This window comes from Epinephelus lanceolatus, chromosome 17, assembly GCF_041903045.1.
Source record: "Epinephelus lanceolatus isolate andai-2023 chromosome 17, ASM4190304v1, whole genome shotgun sequence".
In the NCBI taxonomy this organism is placed as follows: Eukaryota; Metazoa; Chordata; class Actinopteri; order Perciformes; family Serranidae; genus Epinephelus; species Epinephelus lanceolatus.
Window position 1 is genome coordinate 37,839,400 of NC_135750.1, and position 5,778 is coordinate 37,845,177.

Here is a 5,778-nt window from a genome sequence, read left to right on the forward strand (position 1 = left end):
GACAGACAGTAATGACAGTAGCTTACAACAACATTAATGAAAGTAATAATATTATTGTTATAGTTCTGGCTACTGTGGTGTAATATGTTGAAAGTACAGTACAGGCCAAAAGTTTGGACACACCTTCTCATTCAATGCGTTTTCTTTATTTTCATGACTATTTACATTGTAGATTCTCACTGAAGGCATCAAAACTATGAATGAACACATGTGGAGTTATGTACTTAACAAAAAAAGGTGAAATAACTGAAAACATGTTTTATATTCTAGTTTCTTCAAAATAGCCACCCTTTGCTCTGATTACTGCTTTGCACACTCTTGGCATTCTCTCCATGAGCTTCAAGAGGTAGTCACCTGAAATGGTTTTCCAACAGTCTTGAAGGAGTTCCCAGAGGTGTTTAGCACTTGTTGGCCCCTTTGCCTTCACTCTGCGGTCCAGCTCACCCCAAACCATCTCGATCGGGTTCAGGTCCGGTGACTGTGGAGGCCAGGTCATCTGCCGCAGCACTCCATCACTCTCCTTCTTGGTCAAATAGCCCTTACACAGCCTGGAGGTGTGTTTGGGGTCATTGTCCTGTTGAAAAATAAATGATGGTCCAACTAAACGCAAACCGGATGGGATGGCATGTCGCTGCAGGATGCTGTGGTAGCCATGCTGGTTCAGTGTGCCTTCAATTTTGAATAAATCCCCAACAGTGTCACCAGCAAAACACCCCCACACCATCACACCTCCTCCTCCATGCTTCACAGTGGGAACCAGGCATGTGGAATCCATCCGTTCACCTTTTCTGTGTCTCACAAAGACACGGCGGTTGGAACCAAAGCCATAGCCACCTGTGAAGTGGAAACCATTTCAGGTGACTACCTCTTGAAGCTCATGGAGAGAATGCCAAGAGTGTGCAAAGCAGTAATCAGAGCAAAGGGTGGCTATTTTGAAGAAACTAGAATATAAAACATGTTTTCAGTTATTTCACCTTTTTTTGTTAAGTACATAACTCCACATGTGTTCATTCATAGTTTTGATGCCTTCAGTGAGAATCTACAATGTAAATAGTCATGAAAATAAAGAAAACGCATTGAATGAGAAGGTGTGTCCAAACTTTTGGCCTGTACTGTATATATTAATATCTGGCAGTATACATGTGTCATAATAATCATATGTGTATAATAACAGTAGAAGTATGACTAATGACTAATGATGGCAGCAGCAGCAGGAGGCATCTGGCAGGACCACGGCAGCAGCACAACCACACACGTCACGCTATCCAGGCACCACTGCAATACGAGTTAACCTGAGAGACAGTGGAGCACAAAGGCTCCGGAGAAGAAGCCGAGTTAGTGACATCCAGAATGGCCGAGTTAGCAAGATGCAGTAATAGGATACGAGAGAGAGAGAGAGACAGAGAGAGAGAAGGAGAGAAGGTGCCCGGTGTATTATAGGGGGTCCTCCGGCAGACTAGGCCTAAGTCAGCCTAACTAGGGGCTGGTACAGGGCAAGCCTGAGCCAGCCCTAACTATAAGCTTTATCAAAGAGGAAAGTCTTAAGTCTAGTTTTAAATGTGGAGACGGTGTCTGCCTCCCGGACCGTAACAGGAAGATGACTCCACAGGAGAGGAGCCTGATAGCTGAAGGCTCTGGCTCCTGATCTACTTTTGGAGACTTTAGGGACCACGAGTAACCCTGCGTTCTCAGAGCGCAGTGTTCTGGTGGGATAATAAGGCACTATGAGCTCTCTAAGATATGATGGAGCTTGACCATTTAGAGCTTTATAAGTTAACAGTAGGATTTTAAATTCAATTCTGGATTTTACAGGAAGCCAGTGCAGAGAAGCTAAAACAGGAGAAATATGATCTCGTTTCTTAGTTCCTGTTAGTACACGTGCTGCTGCATTCTGAATTAGCTGGAGAGTTTTTAAGGACTTACTAGAGCTACCTGATAATAGAGAGTTACAGTAATCCAGCCTTGAGGTAACAAAAGCGTGGACCAATTTTTCTGCATCTTTTCGGGTCAGGATAGGCCTAATTTTCGCAATATTACGCAGATGAAAAAATGCAGTCCGTGAGGTTTGTTTTAAATGAGAATTAAAAGACAAATCTTGATCAAATGTTACTCCGAGGTTTCTTACGGTAGTGCTAGAGGCCAGAGCAATACCATCTAGAGAAACTATGTCATCAGATAAAGAGTCTCTGAGTTGTTTGGGGCCAAGAACAATATCTTCAGTCTTGTCTGAATTTAACATCAGGAAATTGGTGCTCATCCAGGTTTTTATGTCTTTAAGGCAGTTATGGAGTTTAGTTAATTGATTACTTTCTTCTGGCTTCATCGATAAATACAACTGTGTATCATCCGCATAACAATGGAAATTTATAGAGTGATTTCTAATGATGTTACCTAAAGGAAGCATATATAGAATAAATAGGATTGGTCCGAGCACAGAACCTTGCAGAACTTCAAAACAAACTTTAGTACATAAGGATGATTAATTATGAATGTCAACAAACTGAAAACGATCAGATAAATAAGATTTAAACCAGCTTAGTGCAGAACCTTTTCCCCCCACCCTTACTTACAGGTGCAGCCAGAGAGGAGCTCCAGCCCTCAGCCGTCCACCTCCGGCCATCAGGTGAACGCTGCTTTGCCACAGAGGAGCTCCACCCCCCAGCCATCCACCCCAGGGCCACGTGGTAGAGAGCAGGAGGCTGCCCGGATGGGTGTAAGTAGTTCATCCTAAACACTCTGCTGTAAATGTACACACTAAGAGCACTGCCTTTTGTGGAGGTTGCCTACAGTGATTCTTCAAAATACAGGAAATCAGTCACTGAAAAATCCCAGCAGACATTTTTAGAGCAGATCATTTAAGAAAAATAAAGTTGATGTTAATGGATTTTTTTTCCCTAAAGCAAATAGGACTGACTTATCTCAGTCCTCTCACTGAAGTAGTTTGACCTGTGTCTTCCATTTTCTCCTCTGCCCATCTCTCTAGCAGCCTTATACCAGGTGGCTGAGAAGGAGGCGGAGGGAGCAGGAGAGAAGCCACCGTCGCCGCCAGCAGTTCGCCTCTAGTCTGCAGCAAGGAGGGGAGGAGGTGCCGCTGAGTAACTTCCCTATGGAGGTAAGTCTCACCCGAGATTTCATGCCCGTTGTAACCATTCCCGCTTGGGTTTCACTTGCAGAACAGACAGAAGCGGTAGACATGGTATGGCGATGGTGGGCCACTTCCCCATATGGTAGGGAGCGTATCTCCGCACAGGTATAGTATACTCCACACACACGTTTCTTAATCTTTCTCTACAGCTCTTTTGTTTCCTCCTTTGAAACAAACAAAAAAAAAAGCTTTGGTATGTAGACATAATGATAACCTTAGATTAATTTATTCATACTACCCACTTTCATATTGTTCCATGATTTTTCTTCGCTCTCCACTTTTTTAAAAAAATGCGTCATCAAAATGAATTTAAGTGGTGTAAAAGAAGGAAAGGCTTTAGGAGGGTCTCCAGGAAATGTTCCATTCATTTGTTCCATTTAAAGCTGTGTTTAGGTTATTATAATGACCTAGAAACAGGACAAGAAATACTCTTACAAAATCATTATCTATAGTCTGTTTTTTTTAATTACATCTCAGTTTATGAATTGAAAACAAGGTCAAAGCCATTGTAAGAGTTTACAGAGCAGTTTTAGATAGTTGTTGTTGGTTTGTTATATTTGGACGGAACATTTCCAGGGGGTTAGGGTTAGGGTGGGTGGACCCTCCTATAGCCCTTTGCTTCTGTTACTGAGCAATGATAACCCGTCGTATGCTTTCCTTTTCTTTCTTTTTGTTTGACACAATTCAGTAAACAATCCAAAACAAATTTTTTTGCATTGTTATATATATATATATATATATGTATATAGACACACAAACAACAAAACACATACAGTGTTGGATGAACAACACGGGGTAGAGTGTCTGACACCACATCAGGCCAATAAGCCATCATAAAGGACAGAACAACACTACTGAGGTACCTCAAAGTACAGTGATGTGCAAAAGATAACAACAAAACACCATAAAGAAAGCAGTAAGTGGCAAAAACAAATGCATGCAATCAGAGGAGTATAACCACAGAGTGTCGGTCAGAGGAATTACAGGAAAGGTCGGATGTCCATCTCCTCGTTGAGACCCTTAGGTGACATAGTGTCCAGGGTGTAAATCCAGAAAAGTTCGCGTTTTAAAAGGAGATTATTAATGTCTCCGCCTCTCCTAGGAAGTTGAACATGTTCGATCCCCAGATTGCTCAGGGAGGCCACAGTGTGATTCAAGAGGTTAAAATGATTGGCCACAGGGCTCCTTTGGTCGTGATTCCTGATGGCACATCTGTGTTCAGATATTCTGTTTTTAAGGGGTCTTGAGGTCTTACCTATATAGGCAAGTCCATAGGGACATTTGAGCATGTAGATAACATTATGAGTCTTACAGGAAATTAAACCTCTGACAGAAAACTTTTTGCTGGAGCGTGGGTGATGAAAGGTGCTGGTTTTCCTCGTGAAACTGCATTGTTGGCAGTTGCCACACTTGTAGTTGCCGGGTGGCACGGGGCCCAGAAAGGTCAAGGTGGGAGGGGGACTGGGACAATCCACTCTCACTAACATGTTCTTGAGATTAGGTAGTCTATTGTAGACAATGTGGGGTGGGTTGTCCATGAGCCCTCTCAGAGCTGGGTCAGTGGCTACCACATGCCAATGTTTGTTGATGATAGAAGACATATCTTTTGTATGAAAGGAACAAGTGATACGTTTGTCAACATTTTTTGTTCTGGTTGTGTACAGGCACTCAGTTTGTGTGAGGTTAGAAAAACGAGCAAAGGATTAAGTCACCCACTCTTTTCGATACCCTCTTTGTAAAAACCTGTGTTCAAGTTCCACCTCAATTTAGATGGTTTAGCATTTAACAGGTCCACCATATGGCCAAAGTTACGTGGACACCCATTCTGATTATTTGGTTACGTCACCTAAGTCTTAGTTTAGCCATCTAATGCTTGCATGCTAGCAGCAGTAATACTCGTGGCAGTTTTTGTTGTATTAGCAGTAAAAGTACTACCTGATGTTCTTGTAAGTATCAGAGCCAATAACACTGGAATCAGTACAGAGTTAACAGTAGAGTTAGTACTAGTAATGCATGACAAAACCCTCCTGGAATTGTTGCAACAAAAACAGGACAGCATTTACAGCACGGTCACAGTAAATACTATCTAATGATAGTTGTTGTGATGATAAGTGGATGGCCAGGTGCAGGAGGTTTGCTGACTCTCTGGAAACAGGCCAGTATCAATACAGAAGAAATTATGTTTATGTGAAGGTAAAACTGTTACCTTCAAATCAAGTTACAGCAAACACTTTATGGCTGGTGCAAATGAAATTTAGATTGTAGTTGCATTTACCTTGTTTGATATCTTCCAAACTGAGAAGTGTCCTCTGCAGTATAATACAGGAAATCACTTACTGAAGAAGAAGAGCACATCATTTAACAATAAGAAAGTTCATTTGGATGTTTGTTTTTTTTCTTAAATAAAATATGACTGACTTGTGAATGGTTTTGGTGTTTCTGTTGGCACAGTGACCTTCGCGACCTGCCTCAACCCAAACGATTTGTCTCATTCTTCTTAACTCAACTAGATTGACCTGTGCCTTCCTTTTCCTCCTCTGCCCATCTCTCCAACAGCCTTGTGCGACGAGGCTTAGAAGGAGATGGAGGGAGCAGGAGAGACACCGCGATCGCCACCAGCCACCCACCTCTGG